We start from the raw sequence: 16,569 nt of genomic DNA on the forward strand, positions 1-16,569 counted from the left end.
TCCCTACTTTCTTCAATTTAAGTCTGAATTTTGCAATAACGAGTTCATGATCTGAGCCACAGTCAGCTCCTAGTCTTGTTTTTGCTGACTGTATAGAGTTTCTCCGTCTTCAGCTGCAAAGAATATAATCAGTATGATTTCAGTCTGATTTCACCTGTATTGACTATCTGGTAATATCCATGTGTAGAGTCATCTCTTGTGTTGTTGGAAGAGGGTGTTTGCTACGACTAATGTATTGTCTTGGCAAAATCTCTGTTAGCCTTTGCCCTGCTTCATTTTGTACTCCAAGGCCAAACTTGCCTGTTACTCCAGGTATGTCTGGCCTTCCTGCTTCTGCATTCCAGTTCCCCTTTTATGAAAAGGACATCTTTTTTTGATGTTCTAGAATATGAAAATATTACTTCCTAAAAAAGGAAATTACTCCCATTTGCATTTTCTTAAGACTAATTATATTAAGCATCTTTTCTCATGTTTACCGCCCATTTGTATGTCTTCTTTGGAGAAATGTATATTCAAATCTGTTGCCCATTTTTAGTTGTGTTGTTTTTGTTTTGAGTTATGAGAGTTCTTTATATATCCTGGATATTAGACCCTTATCAGATTATGTGATTTATAAAACTATTCTCCCATTCTGTGGTTTGTCTTTTTCACTTTCTCGCTGGGGTCCTTGAAAGCACAAAAGTTTCGTTCTGACAAAGCCAGTTTATCTTTTTTTTTTTTTTTGATTGCTTGTGCTTTTGCTGTCATAGCTAAGAAACCATTGCTTAATCCAAAGCCACAAGGATTTATATTTGTTTCTAAGATTTTTACAGTTTTAGACCTTAAATTTAAGTCTTTGATTCATTTTGTGTGAGTTTCTGTAGATGATGTGAGATAGGGGTGCAGTTTCATTCTCTTGCATGTGTATATCTAGGTGTTTTCCAGCACCATTTGTTGAATTGTCTTGATGCCCTGTTGAAGATCAGTTGACTGTGAATGTGAGAGTTTTCTGGACCCTCATTTCCACTCGACTGATCTCTGTCCATATCCCAGTTCCACACTGTTTTCGATTACTGTAACCTTGTAGTGGGTTTTGAAATTGGCAAGTATGAGTCCTTCAATTGTGTGCTTTTTCATTATTATTATTTTATTTTTTGCTGTTCTAGATCCTTTGCATTTAAATGTGGATTTAATTTTTTTTAAGAGTTTTTTTATGTGGACCATTTGAGCTATTTAAAATCTTAAAAGATGATGCCGTGAAAGTGCTGCACGCAATATGCCAGCAAATTTGGAAAACTCAGTGATGGCCACAGGACTGGGAAAGGTCCATTTTCATCCCCATCGCAAAGAAAGGCAATGCCAAAGAATGTTCAAACTACATACAGTTGTGCTCATTTCACATGATGGCAAGGTAATACTCAAAATCCTTCAAGTTAGGCATCAACAGTACATGAACTGAGAACTACCAGATGTTCAAGCTGAATTTAGAAGGGGCAGAGGAGCCAGAGATCAAATTGCCAACATCTGTTGGAGCATAGAAAAAGGAAGGGAATCACAGAAAAACATCTAGTTCTATTTCATTGACTATGCTAAAGCATTCAACAGTGTGGATCACAACAAACTGTGGAAAATTCTTAAAGAGATGGGGATGCCAGACCTCCTTATCTGTCTCCTGAGAAACCTGTATGCAGGTCAAGAAGCAACAGTTAGAACCAGACATGGAACAATGGACTGGTTCCAAATTGGGAACAGACTACATCAAATCTCTATATTGTCTCCCTGCTTAGTTAACTTCTATGCAGAATATATCATGCAAAATGCCGGGCTGGATGAATCACAAGCTGGAATCAAGGTTGCTGGGAGAAATATCAACAACCTCAGAAATGCCGATGATACCTCTCTAATGGCATCAAGCAAAGGAGGAGCTAAAGAGACTCTTGATGAGGGTGAAAGGAGAGTGAAAAAGCTAGCTTAAAACTCAACATTCAAAAAACTAAGATCATGGCAACCAGTCCCATCACTTCATTGCAAAAAGATGGGGGGAAAGTGGAAACATTGGCAAATTTTATTTTCTTGGGCTCCAAAATCACTGCAGGTGGTGACTTAAGCCATGAAATTAACACACTTGCTCCTTGGAAGAAAAGCTATGACAAACCCAGTCAATGTATTAAAAAGTAGAGACATTACTTTGCTGACAAAGGTCTGTATGGTCCTTTGGTTTTTCCAGTAGTCATGTATGGATGTGAGAGTTGGACAATAAAAAAGGCTGAACATCAAAGAATTGATGCTTTTGAACGGTGGTGTTGGAGAAGACTCTTGAGAGTTCCTTGGACTGCAAGGAGAACAAACCAGTCAATCCTAAAGGAAATCAATTCTAAATATTCATTGGAAGGACTAATGCTGAAGCTGACGCTCCAGTATTTTGGCCACCTGATTTAAGAGCTGACTCATTGGAAAATACCCTGATGTTGGGAAAAATTGAGGGCAGGAGAAGGGGGCAACAGAGGATGAGATGGTTGGATGGCATCACTGATTCAACGGACATGAGTTTGAGCAAACTCAGGGAGATAGTGAAGGATAGGGAAGCCTGGCATGCTGCAGTCTGTGGGGTCACAAAGAAGAGTCAGACATGACTTAGAAACTGAACAATGACAATTTTTTTAAAGACTTGATTTGAATTTGTTACAATATTGGTTTTGTTTTTTATTTTTTGGCCAAGCAGCATGTGGGATCCTAGCTTCCCAACCAGGGATCAAACTCTTGCACCCCCTGTGTTGGAAGGCGAAGTCTTAACCACTGGACCACCAGGGAAGTCCCCTCATGTAGATTTTCTAATCATCTTGTCAATTTCCAGTAAAGTCAGCTGTTGTTTTGGATAGAGATGGCAGGCATTGAAACTGTAGATCAATTGGGGGAGTATTGCCATTTTAACACTGAAGTCTCTGATCCATGAACGTGAGGAGTTTTTCCTTTTGATTAGGTCTCTACAGCCATTCAATGATACTTTTTTCATTTTCAGCAAACCAGCCTGCATTTCTTTCATTAAATTTGTTCCTCTGAATTTTATTCTTTTTGATACTTGTCTTACTGTGTATTGATTTACCTTCATCTTGTTTACCCCTCATCCCCACTCTCTCCTCTCAACTAGGCTGAGTCTCCATAGGGCCTGGCACTTGGGTAGCACAGTGCGCTGCAGTAAAGGTTTTATGGTTTATTATTTTGTAAAATCCACACTGCCTTTGTGAAGGAGGCATGGTTATTACTATCCCTGGCCTAATTGGTTGAAGAAACTGAAGCCCGGTATGCAAAGTGACTCTCAGCCCAACACTGTTAAGGGTAGCAGAGGGAGGACCAGGGTTGTTCTGACTCACAGCTCCTTCCAGTCATCATCCTGCGTGAGACTGATGCTCTGTTCTTGGCTCCCAGGCTTGTTTCCGTGTCACTGCCTCTTTTATCTTGAGCCCCAGGATGTAATGAGAAGAGAGAAGGATTAACTCTGATATTATAAGGACTGACCCTTGGGATCACTTTTCTGGTCATCTCTAATGTGCCAGGCTCTCTAGGCATTTCAAAAACCCATGACCTCATTAAGCTCTCAGAGCAGCTTTATAAGATGACTCAGAACATTCTGCGTTTTATAGATGAGGAAACTAAGGTTCGAAGGGTCATGTCAACTTTTAAGTCAAAGCGGGAATTACTTGCTGGAGCTGCAGCTCAGCACACTTCCCAGAGCTCAGGGTGCGGCGCTGGGTGAGGGGAGGTGTGGTGCTGGATGGTGTGCGCAGTGGAGGAGGAGGAGAATGCGGGTTTCATGGAAATTGTGAGGCTCTTTAACACTAGTGTTGGGTTAGGTCAATCCAGAAACATTTGCTCATTGGCCTAGAACTGACATCTCAAAGTGGTGGGTTTGTCGAATCCTTCTGAGGGTGTGAAGAGCTCACAGAGGCCTGGAGACAGCCCCTGGGACCTTACGCCCTGTGGTGTAATCCATGGTGATTAACTGCTGGTGGAAGCTCGTTCGCCACGTCTAGGTCTTGTCTCTACCTTCCGCATGGTGAATTCTTAAAGTGCAGGGGTCATCACCTTCTGTCTTGGTTTCTCCATAGCACGTAGCACTGTTTCTGTTACCTGGTGGGCATTCCTTATTAGCTCTCTCTTTTTTTTTCTTCCAGACTTTAAACTTTTTGTTTTGTGTTGGGGTATAGCCAGTTTACTATGTCGTGGTAGTTTTAGGTGAACAGCAAAGGGACTCACATGTATCCATTCTCCCCCAAACTTCCCTTCCATCCAAGCTGCCACATAACAGTGAGCAGAGTTCCCTGCGCTATCCAGTAGGTCCCTGTTGTTACCCATTTTGAAAATAGCAGTATGTACATGACCTGACCTCCTCTTTGCATAAATGGAAGACAGTCTGTCTGCTTGCTTTTGCTCCATAGACGTCACAGACTTGCAGTGCCTCTGTGGCTGGATTTGGTAGAGAACAGGGGACCAAGGCCATTAGCCATACAGGGGGCCATCTGCTCTGGTGGTACGAGACAAGAGGCTTGGGATGGAAGCAGGATCTGCCTCTCGTTGCCCACCTTTCCCCATCCAGGGAGCCGAGTGCAGACCAGTGTCTTTCCTCTGTAGAGTCCCTGGTGGGAAGTCTGTCTGTCACACCATGGTCAACAGCGTTGTTTCCATGTCCGAGCAACCCTTATGAACCAGAGCAGCAGTGAGTAACTTTGCCATCAGTTTACCTGAGGCAGACCCTTCCTCCTCTCCTCCACTTCCGTTTCCTAAGTTAAAGAAAACAGCCATGAAGAAGTAGTAATTGGTGGCCTTGGTGGTGTTTCACAACTGCATAGGAAGTTAGTTGCTGCAACTTCCAGTGCTGGAAGTTCTGTTCCACTTAGACTGAAAACAGCAGGAACGATGATTTCGTGTCTCTGTGATGCAGGTGAGGGGTGGGGAGCCTGCCTTCTCTCCAGCCTTGTTGTGGCAACTGGTGTCCCTGCCACACCAGGCCGCACGTGGCTTGTGAACTCGTAAAGCCAGGTGGCCTCCCGGTCACAACGCTCCCTCTTCCCGGAACACTTCTTCCTGCTTCCCTGCCAGGCCACCTGTCAGCCTCTTTCTTATCCTCCAGGGTTATCTCTGGATCTCTTTCCTGCTGCTGTTGAATAGAACGTGGCTATTCATAATAACCAGATCCTTTGAGCTCCCACAAACAACTGTGCAAGGTATGTGTTGTTAATCCCCGTTTTACAGATGACGAACCATTTTTCTGTTCCCAGATAGAGCCTTTCACTGGAATGTCATTCTGGCCTCATCTCCCAGGATCTCCAGCTGCCTATAATTTGCAGGGTCTAGGAGTGGTTCTCACCCTGCCTTGGTGGGCCAGAGGGGAGTCACGAGGCTACTTGTTGTCAGCTCTGGAGAAAGATGGAGACGAGGTGGAAACAGAAGTACCTGTGTGGGTCAGGATCTGGATCCTAGAGGACTGAGCAAGCTCCCTGCCCCTCTGTGCTTTCACTTAATTTGTGGGCTCCCGGAGGCTCCTGTGATGTGGACCTCTGCCTGACTTAGGGGCCAGCGTGCCCCCGTTTCTTTAGCAGGCTCAGCACACCACGTTAGCTGGGCACCACTTGCCATGACACGTGGAGCCAGAGAAAGCCCTCTCTGACTAATTAACCTTGGGTTCTGGACACTAAGCAAAGTGTTAGGACAGTGAGTTATTGACTCTGCTTCCTCCAAGAACGTGTCAGGGCTGAGGCTGGTTTGTCTTTTGTTTTGGTGGTAGCGGGTGGCGCCCAGGGGGTGGGCGCTCTGTTCCTGTTCTTGATTGGCCCGGTCTTTGGGAGAACAGTACCTTAAATGGACTGGTCTGGGTGGGCTCAGTAGTGTGGGCAAGCATTTTAAAACCTTGCTAAGGGAGTTCCCTGGTGGCCTAGTGGTTAGGATTCGGTGCTTTCACTGCCGTTGCCCAGGTTTAATCCCTGGTCAGGGGCAAGCTGCACAGTGTGGCCAAAAATTAAATTTAAAAAATAAAACCCTTGCTCACATCAGGTCAACAGCCCATAAGAGCCACGAGGTTGACATATGCCCTTGCAAGAAATCCAGTCTCCTGGCCACATGATGTCACCTGTTCCCAGGGGACAGCCTGAGCCATCCCGAGGACTCAGCAGGAGGAGAAGGACATTAGATGCCTCAGTTTTTCTTCTCCCGGGGGATCCTCTGCTCCTTTTCTTAGGCCAGAAGGTCCCTCTCCTGCCCAGCTCTCCATCCCTGGCCTGCTCCTCCGCCCCCTGTAAAACCCAAACACACTGCCCTTTAATCCTTCCGCCAGAACCCTCGGGCAGCGGCTTTTCACTGCCTCCTCCCAGCTCACCCCTGACCTGATTTTGTGTTTTTTGCCTTTTCTCAAACAGTCTGTTCAAGGTCTAGTCATGAGTTGGAAGTTGGCTCACAAGCAGCCTCTCTCTCCCCTGAGCTGTAAGGGAGGGGGCAATTCTGGAAAGTCATTGACAGAGGCTTAACCCAGAACGTCACTTATAAACAGGCAGCGGGCAGAGGGCCCAGACTTGGGTGTTCGCTCCGGCACCGAGGACAGTGTGGCCTCCCTGGGCCCTACGGACCAGCTGCCGCGGTAAGGGGACCACCCTCAGCGCCTCCAGGTTGCTCTCCTGGGGGGGCGTGCATGCACTGTGGCCGCTGTTTCTCTCCTCTCTGGAAGTTGGCAGCCTTCTCATACTTGGGAAAGGAGACGGCAGGTGGGTTCTGGGGCAGGAACCCGGGAGGGCTGGGCTGGACCATTGCTCACGGGCCAGTGGGGACACTGGTCAGGGGTGGGCAAAACCGAGGAGCCGGAGGAAGACAAACCCTACCGACGGTCAGAAGGGGTTCTGCCCAAGACCTAGGGACAGAGGAAGATGGGCCGTGGGTTCTGGAGCTCTGGGCTAGAATGCCTTTGTGTGGTGGCAGCATTTAGGGGAAAGGCCACCTGGGTCCTTTGCCTGGGGTCCCTTGCGGAGATGGTGCAGCTGGCGGCAGTCAGGGGGAGTGTCTGCTCTGAGCACAGCACCAGGCCAGGGACCTGAAGCGCACACGTGCTGAGATGCACGTCCTTGGCTCACTCGGGTCTGGATGAAGCGCGCTGGAGCCCCGAGCCGGAAGGCCTGGCTCTCCCTTAGGAGCCTGGGAAAGATCAGCTCTCCTCCGGACGTGAGTCTGTGATTGTATCCTAGACAGCAGTGAATGGAAAGCAGGTGGCACCGCCTCCTGGGAGGCCAGCTTTCTGGCGTTTGAGCAGACTCACAGTTCAGGTGTAAGCAGGGAGGACTTCTCCCATTTGCTTAGAACAAAACCTTTCCCTCAGTTTACGGGGAGGAAAAACAGAAACGGGCCCCAGATGGCTTCTGGTTCTTATCTTCAACTGCAAACAGGCCAAACTCTCCTCCAGGTCACAGGATAAAGATTGATGGAGAAGGGAGAGACTGGCTGTGTGTGGTGTGTTTGTGTTCAAGGAATAGATGAAGGGGATGGACATGCAGTTCCCTTTGTTTTGTCCCAAACTTCCCAGGAGCAGAAGTTGATAAGGAATGTGCCTTTTCTCCCTAGTGTCCTGGACCAGGGATGAAGGGATGTGGTTCCTCTGACTTTATTCTTGGTCAGGCAACTCGAAGAGACGCCTGGCATGAGGAGGAATCAGAGATGAGGTCGTCAGTACTTACTAATCTGGATGGATCTTGAACAATCTTGTTTGTGTATTTGGTCTCCTGACTGGAATGAAATGTCAGTTTCATGATGGCAGGGACCTCTTCTCTCTGTCCAAGTGCCTGGCGTGTTACAAACGCTCAATCAATAGCAAATGAATGAATGAGTGCCTTTTCTTTGCTTCTCATTTCACTGAACCTCTCCAACTTCATTTTCTGTTGATTCCATGCCAGACTTTTCACTTGATCAGCATCTACTTGATGACGCCTGACCCTGACCCTAAACTAGTCAGGCTTGCAGGAAGAGGAGGCCCCTGCCTCTCACTGCCCACCGCCCGCCAACACCCCAGGTGCCAGGTGCTGCAACCTGCCAGGACCTCTCGAGTGGATCCTTCCTCTGAGCACGAGTCAAATCCCCTCCCCCGTGGCACCGTACCCAGCTCTCCTCAGCTGCCTTCTGCCACCTCCTTTGCGTACACCAGGTGTTAAATAGTTCTTATATTTCAGACGTACTGGTCTTGTCTCCTTGCCAGACAGAAAGTTTCTTGAAGACACAGGTCATGTTCTATATTATCCTCTGTCCATCGAGTATGTGTTACAGGCAATCAGTGCTTGATAAACACTTGATGGCTCTGGTTGTATGAAATCTAATCATTGAGGACGTTTTGCAGTTTACACTTTATGAAACCGAAGGCATGGTCTGCAGTTTCAGATACAACAGGTCACTCACTCATCAGCCTTCTGTGTTGGGCAGATTGTTGTTGTTCGGTCGCTCAGTCATGATCGACTCTTTGCGACCCCATGGACTGCAGCATGCCAGGCTTCCCATCCTTCACCATCTCCCAGAGCTTGCTCAAGTTCATGTCCATTGAGTCAATGATGCCATCCAACCATCTTATCCTCTGTCATCCCCTTCTCCTCCTGCCTTCAATCTTTCCCGGCATCAGGGCCTCTTCTATGTGAGTCTGCTCTTGGTTGGGCAGGTAAGCCTGCTTTATAGGTGGACTGATGAGTGTGAACTGCTTTTCACTCATAACACTTCTGACATTGAATATGTGGGGTTCTCCCCTGCACTAACCAATTCTCCAGTTCTCTGCAGACATCAACTAGGTATCCTCCCATTCAATTCAGTTCTGACACTGAATCAGTTCTGACGCCGAGGGTTGGTGCAGGTGCCACAGGTGAAGGGCTCAGTCCCACATGACAGCCTCTGCTTCAGACACTAATTGTAGAGCTGGCCTCCTGGACGTCCAGCCAGCCAGCTGTGCATCAGATTCCCCTGACTCCTCCTCAGGTTCCGTAATTTGCTAGAACTGCTCACAGAATTGAGAAAAGCACTTTGCTATTAGCAGTTTTACTATAAAGGATGCCGTGAACAGTCTGTCTGAGGTGCACAGGACGTGCATAGGGCAAGATCTGAAAGGATGCGGGGTGCAGGGGCTTCCGTCCCCACGGATGGGGCTGCGCCACCTCTTGGCACACGGGTGGATTCACCAACCTGGAAGTTCTCTGAAGTCCATGGCTTGGAGTTTTTATGGAGGTTCCCTTACACGGGTCTGGTAGGCCAGTCCCGCCCCTCCATGTAGGGGAGTAGGGCTGAAAGTTCCAAACTTCTAATCGCAGGGTTGATTCCTCTGGCAACCAACCCCCATCCTGACGCTGTCTAGGGGCTTCCCAGGAGTCACCGCATTAGCATAATCCCAGGTGTGATTGAAAGGGGCTAATTATGAATGAGAAAAGTTGCTCCTGTCTCCCATGCCACTCAGGAAATTCCAGGGGCTTTAGGAGCTCTGCCCTCTGGAACCTGGAAAAAACAACAAAAAAAACCCACCCAGGTTATATGATTCTTATAGATTACAGTATCACACAGGTGCTGAGAGGTAGATTGAGCCTCAAGGTTATATGGTGGCAAAGCTGGAAATTGAACCTGAGTTTTCTGACTGTCAGACCTTGCCCTTTGCGTGGAATCACATGGTGTTGGGTCCACAGCTGGTGTATGAAGGTGTGTGGCCCCTGCCTTCACTTCACCAGGGCTCTGCCCTCAATGCGGGGAGGCTTCTGCCTGACTTCACCCAACTGTCACCCACTCCCCCTCGCCCCCAGATCCTGGCTGTTTTCCCCCTTTATCTTGCCAAAGCTCCAGCTCCCGGGGTGCTGGCGCAGTGAGCAGAAATGGTAAGTGGGCTTCAGGACAGAACACTGAGGCGGCAGGGAGGTAAGGAGGCGGTGCTGGAGTCGGGGGGCAGATGGGGCCAGAAAGGCCATTCTCCTTGTCTTGAAAATGAAACTGTGAAGATGCTGCTGGCCATTGGGCTAGTCAAGGTTCCTGTTAGTAGCAAATGAGAGCGTCTGAAAGTGAAAGTTGCTTAGTCATGTCCGACTCTTTGCGATCCCATGGACTGTACAGTCCATGGAATTCTTCAGGCCAGAATACTGGAGTAGGTAGCCTTTCCCTTCTCCAGGGGATCTATCCAACCCAGGGATCGAACCCAGGTTTCCCACATTGCAGGCAGATTCTTTACCAGATGGGCCACCAGGGAAGCCCAATGAGAGTGTCCATTAAAGTACTTTAGGAACTTGCCTGGTGGTCCAGCGGTTAAGACTTCACCTTCCAAACGGGGTGTAGGTTAGATCCCATGTGCCTCGCAGCCAAAAAAACCAAACCATAAAGCAAACAATATTATAACACACTCAATAAAGGCCTAAAATATCATCCACATCAAAAAAATAATCTTAAAAAAAGATAAAGCACTTTATAAACTGCAGAGAGCTTTAAGAATATTGTTAAATATGATTATAGTATGCAAGCTGCTGAACAACAGCAACAAAGTTGCCACTCAGTAAAGTTTCAAATGGGATAATACCCGCCTCCTAAGTGTCAGGAGACCTGGCTGGTGCCTCGTCCAGACCTGGCACTTGTGCGTGCTTAGTCGCGTCCAACTCTTTGCAACCCCATGGACTGTAGCCCACCGGCTCCTCTGTCCATGGGATTTTTCAGGCAAGAATACTGGAGTGGGTTGCCATTTCCTCCTCCAGGGGATCTTCCTGACTCAGGGGTCAAAATGTGTCTCCTGCGTCTCCAGCATTAATCCATTGGCAGGTCGGTTCCTTACCCCTTTGCCACCTGGGAAGCCCAGCAGACATTTGTAGCTATTATTATTATTGTTTTTGTAATTATCGTAAGACATGACGTCTTCCCTCAGAGGGGGTGGGAGGCACTAAGAGGGCCTCCAGGAGAAGGACGTTTAGGCTGGGACTGAGAAGGTGGGAAAGGCAGTCTGTCGCCCAGGTTTTCGTAATTCATTTACTACCTTAGGTCCCCAAACTGTTTTTCCATGAAGTCTAAAGTCCTCAGCTGGAAGGTTCCTTCCTCCCTGGAGGATTTTCAGCAATCTAACTTCTCAATGTTGAAGGAGACACTGTTACCTTCAAGGGATCACGCCCGCTGCTGTTGGAGGGCAGAGAGGGAGTCTTGGCTCCTCAGAACCTGCCCAGTAGGTGAAAGGGCCTGCAGTTGTAGGTGCCGGACCGGATGGCGGCCACCCTGCCCCCTCCCCTCCCCGGGCGTGCCCTGCAGGGTAAAGGCCGGTGTGTGGTGGTGAGCCTGTGGCCATCGCTGCGAAACTTCAAAACAACCCGGGGGGGGTTTCCTGCTCTGCTCAGCTGGGTGCTCAGTCAGGCTTTCACCACCCATGGGCACAGGACCAGTGGGCACAGTTCGCCTGCGGGAGAAGCTGTGCTGGAGGGACGAGGCGTGGGTGTGACGCTGGCCCAGCTGGTGGGGGAAGCAGCCCTACCTGCCCACGTGAGGCAAGCTTGATGGTCAGGGAGGAATAGTTTGGGGGTGGCAGGCAGGGGCGAGAGAGGGTGGTGACGGATAATCTAGGGAGGATGGTAGATCCTTTTACAAAATACTTTATTTTCATTATTTTTTATTTGGCTGTGCTGAGTCTCAGTTGAGGCATACAGGATCTTTAGGTGCGGCATGTGGGATCTGGTTCCCTGACCAGGGATTGAATCCTGGCCCCCTGCGCTGGGAGTGCAGAGCCTTAGCCACTGGACCGCCAGGGAAATCCCAGGATGGTAGACCTTAAATCTGTCCACAGCAGACTCCTGGGGAGCAGGGCCATGACTGAGACACAGCTTAGGATGATGGAAAGAATGGAAGGCGAGCGCCTTTGAGCTTGGAGACCATGGCCAACCTATTGAATCTTGAGTTTCTGTTCCCTTACTTACATAGCTGGGGCTCTACTACTCACCCTACAAGGTTCTCAGTGGTTAAATGAGGTAACCTGAAGCTCTTAATGCCATGGCTGGCACTCGGCAGCAAGCCTGCACAAACGGCTTGCACAAAGTCTGCACAATCTGTGCTCCTGACGCTTTGCCAGGTGACTGTGGTCATTAGCATTAAACCAGCAGTAGCGGATGCCTAGGACTTGGTCTCTGGGAAACCTCTGGACAGTTTTTGTGCTCAAATTCCAAAGCAGAGTGAAAGGTCAGATCAAGGGGCCGCAAAGGAATATCTTTTGTAGGGAATCAAGAAAAAGGAGAGAAAGCAGCAGCAGCCATAGTCAAGGTCATGTCCTGTCTGGGTGGCTGTTTACTTTCCTCCTTCCAGGAATGGAAGCTTTTTGCCACCGAATTCCCTCACCATGTCCTCAGCTCGTGGAGCCTGTGTGTTGGTGATCAGTTTACCAGGGAACCAGGTTTTAACACTGAGCGAGGTTCTGGGCCTCCCTCTGTAGGGATGTTTGGGGCGTGGGTGTTTAGCAGAATAGCAGTAAAGGCTGCCGGGAATGGTTGATAGTCATGCATTGATTCTGAGAAACTGAATTAATCAGCCAAGACAATCAGGAACCCAACAAGGGAGGTTGAGGCACCCAGGGATGAGCCACAGTGGGAAGTCGTTGCAACCTCTAGGCTTGGTAGGGGCGGAGAGGAAATCGTGAGTGTTTCCTCCAGCCTCCAGGGCGGGTTGACAGTGTGGAGGCAAGAGCGCCCAGCCGGGACTGCCAGAGCAGCTGGATGCATCCCGACTCAGGACTGTGGCATCGAGGGTAAAGATTGGGGAAGATCAGAACCCACGTTTCTCTGCTCCCAGGCTCCTTTCTCCTTCAGGCCTCCCATTGGCTGAACCTGCAGGACGCCAGCCAGTCTGGGGACCCAGGTGCCTCTATCCACAGGCCTTAGCTTCCCTGGCTTGGAGCAGAGAAGGGGGATGCAGGGAGGTGAGAGGAGAGGAACCAACCAGGAAACCTCCCAAAGGCTCGTTCCTGGTGGAAACAAATCAACAGGTGTGACAAGCAGAGTGTGGCCCTCCTAAGGGTCATGGCAGCCGCTGCCCTTTGGGCAGAGGCTGTCTCCAAATCAAAATTAGTCACCAGTTCAGATTTAGTCATTAAGGGCAATTAGGAAAGATAATGAAATGAAAGGCATACAGATTGGCAAGGAAGGAGTAAAAGTATCTTTACAGCTGACACGATCTTATATAGGAAAATCTAAGGAAGTCACTAAAATCTTTTAAAGCTAATAAAGGAGTTCAGCAAGGTTGCAGGACACAAGGTCAATACACAGAAGTCAATTGTATTTCTATACAGAGGCAGTCAATGGGAAAGGAAGAAAATTCCATTTACAGTATCATCAAAAAGAATAAAATATTCAGGAATAAATTTAACAGAAGTGAAAAACTTCTAAGCATATAAAACATTGTTGAAAAATGAAAGAAAACCTAAATAAATCAATGGACTCCCTATGTTCATGATGAGAAGGCTTAATATTGTTAAGATGGCGACTGTCCTTAAATTGATCTACAGATTCAATGTCATATCTTTCACAGTTCCAGCTGCCTTTACTTGCAGATGACAGAATGTGCCGAAAATTCACATGGAAATGTAAGGGAACCAGACAGCCAAAAGAATCTTGAAAAAGAACATAGAGAACTCACAGAAAGCTTACGGCAGAGCTACAGTAATCAAGGCACTGTGGCAGTCACATAAGGACCGACATACAGATCCATGGGCTAGAATTGCGAGCTCAGGAATAAACCCTTACGTTTATAGCCAGCTGAGCTCTAACAAGAGCCCAATTAATGCCAAGATAATTTAAAATAGGGAAAGAATAGTCTTTTCAACAAATGGTGCTGAAACAGCTGGACATCCAGATGCAAAAGAATGAAGCTGAACCCCAACCTCATACCGCACATGAAATTCAAAGTGGATCAAAGTCAAAAATGTAAGAGCTAAAGGTATAAAACTCTCAGAAGAAAACACAGTCATAAATCTTTGTGATATTGGGTTAGGCAGTGGTTTATTAGATACGACAGCAAAAACACACACAATAAAATTTTAAAAATAGATAAATGAGGCTTCATCAATATTAAAAACGTTTGTGCAGCAAAGAACAGTATCAAAGTGAAAAGGCAGTTCAAAGAATGGGAGAAAGTTTTTGTGAACCATGTATCTGATCGGCACTCGTGTCTAGAATATATATTTTTTTAAACTCTTACAGCTCAACAAGAGAGATATAAATAATCCAAACGCAGGGACTCAGAGTAGACATTTTGCCAAAGGAGATGTCCACATGGCCAGTGTGCTCAACATCATTGGTCATCAGGGAAATATAAATCAAAACCACACTGAGATATCACTTCATACCCACTAGAATGGCTGATCACAAAGACAGATGATAACAAGTTTTGGCGAGGATGTAGAATTGGAGCACTTACATGTTGCTGGTGAAATAGAAAATGGAGCCCCAACTGTGGAGAACAGTCTGCCTGTTCCTCAAGTGGTTAATCATAGAGTTACCATACCATCCAGCAGTATATACCCAAGAGAGGAAAACATATGTGGGCTTGAAGCTTGTACACCAGTGCTCACCACGGTGTTATTCATAATAGCCAAAAAGCAGGAACAACCGAAATGTCTGCTGAATGGGTTGGCAAAACGTGGTGTGTCTGTACAGTGGGATGTTCTTTGGCAATTAAATGGAGTCCTGTTACCTGTAGCAACACGGATGAACCTTGGGAACATTGGAGAAGCAGTCATGGAGGAGCACATACTTTAGTATTCCCATGTCAGTTAGGGGCAAGGCCTCGGGCCTCAAGTGTCCCTCATGCTGCCTTCATCACAGGTTCACCCAGAGGCCGCATCCCATCAGCGCGCGTACTGGCTCCGTTCTCCTTCAGGGCCCCTGAGGGAAGCGGCCCGGGGAAGCAGCTCTGAGTAGTCCACGCCTCACTTGGTGCCCCCTCTATGTGCTGCGTTGCGGGCACCTCTGCTTTCCTCTTCTTGCAGCTCCTGCTCCCTTCCGGCCTGTTTGCCCCTTGTTTGGGGTGGGGGCTCATCCATAGTAGCTCCTTGAGAAGCATCACCTGGAAGTCAGTCGTAGCAGCCCTGTTCTTTCTTTTTATTTCACCTTCACACATAATTGATGGTTCCACTGGATGGAGAGTTTCAGGCTGGAAATCATTTTCCCTTTGCAGTTTTGAAGACTGCTTTGTACCTTTCTATCTTCCCAAGTTGCTGTTGAGAAATCCCGAACCTTGCTGATTTCGGGTTCTTTGTGCCCCCTTTCCCCCACTTTCTGAAAGCTTACAGCATCTGACATGTCATGCCTTGCGTGGTGTGGGTCTGCATGCGTCCATCCTGTTGGCTCAATGCATACTTGCATGTGGAAACGTGACCTCCTGTCCTGGGGGTATGTTGAATTATTTCTTCCCCTGTGTTTTCCCTGTCCTCTCTTTCTGAAACTGTTATTTAATTTTTGGATCTCTTAATGGCCTCACATTTTTTCCCCTTTCTTGCCTACTTTCCATTTCTTTGTCCTTTGGTTTCAGTCTCTAGGAGATTTCCTTAACCTAATCTTCCAACCCTTCTATTGATTTTTTTTTTTCTTTTGTCTTTCCCATCATATTTTTTCTTTCCAAGAGCTTTTCTTGCTCTCTGACTAGGTCTTTAAAAATATATGCAAGCATCCTATTGTCTCACCTGTGTAATCTCTTGCTTCTTTGAGGATATTAGTGCTGTGTTTAAGTTTTTTCCTCCTTGCATTAACTGTTTCCTCCAAATTGCTTTTTTTCTGCTGCTTTTCTTTGGTCTCTGTCTTTGAAGGAATCTGTTCTCAGCTGCCCAGGGATCTTTGGTTGCCTGCTCACAATTAGTAGTAGGGGCTAAAAACTGCCTGGGAGTCCAGCTTCCCGCTTGCACAGTGGTGATGAGGCATGCTGTTTGTTGGGGAACCTCAGTGTCAATATCCTGAGGTCTTCCCTCTTGGGCTGGGTCAGGTATTGGAGGAGGGGAAGGGCTGGCTGCTTGTGCTCTAGGGGCTGAGTGGGCGAGGGGACGGGATGAACAGGCTCACTTAACCTTCCCCTCCTGTTTCTGACAGAGTACCCCGGCCCTCAGACGTGCGTTGCACTCCCAGTGCAGACCCTGAGCTTCGCCCTCTCCAGAGAGCAGACCTCTGTTCTTCAGGAGAGGGCAGGGGAGGGTGGTCTCCAGCAGCATGAGGATCTAGGGTCTAACTGCTTCTCAGAAGCTCTCACCAGCTTCCACTGTACATATCAGCCTGTTCATCCCAGGACCTGGCTCACAGTTCCCTACCCTTTCTTGGATTCTGTGGTGGACTTTGGTAGATGATCAGCCTTCCCACTGCCAGGTAGGGCCATGATGTTCCTGTGGTCTCCCCTCCTGGTCTTCCTGTCTTTGGGGATTGACAGCTTAAAAGACAAAAACCTGTTGGGACTTCCCTGGTTGGCCATTGGTTAAGACTTTGCCTCCTGATGCAGGGGGTGTGTGGGTTCAGTCCCTTGTTGGGGAGCCAAGATAAAACATACCTCAGAGCCAATAAACCAAAACATAAAACAGAAGCAATATTGTAACAAATTCAGTAAAGA

At 47.8% G+C, this 16,569-nt stretch overlaps 1 protein-coding gene across 12 annotated transcripts in view; it reads left to right on the forward strand.

The window, feature by feature from the left end:
- PC (pyruvate carboxylase) overlaps positions 1-16,569 on the forward strand; it is a 103,340-nt gene that overhangs the window by 41,184 nt on the left and 45,587 nt on the right. For 2 of the 12 annotated variants that reach the window (XM_055580692.1, XM_055580699.1), the window contains exon 1: positions 6,408-6,607. The exons of 9 other annotated variants lie outside the window; for them this stretch is intronic. The gene's annotated coding sequence lies outside the window, so the exon portion shown is untranslated. Of the gene's footprint in view, positions 1-5,107; positions 5,202-6,407; positions 6,608-16,569 lie in introns of those variants that run through there. One more of the 12 variants, XM_055580698.1, reaches the window with a different exon arrangement.

This window comes from Bubalus kerabau, chromosome 5, assembly GCF_029407905.1.
Source record: "Bubalus kerabau isolate K-KA32 ecotype Philippines breed swamp buffalo chromosome 5, PCC_UOA_SB_1v2, whole genome shotgun sequence".
Taxonomy (NCBI): domain Eukaryota; kingdom Metazoa; phylum Chordata; class Mammalia; order Artiodactyla; family Bovidae; genus Bubalus; species Bubalus kerabau.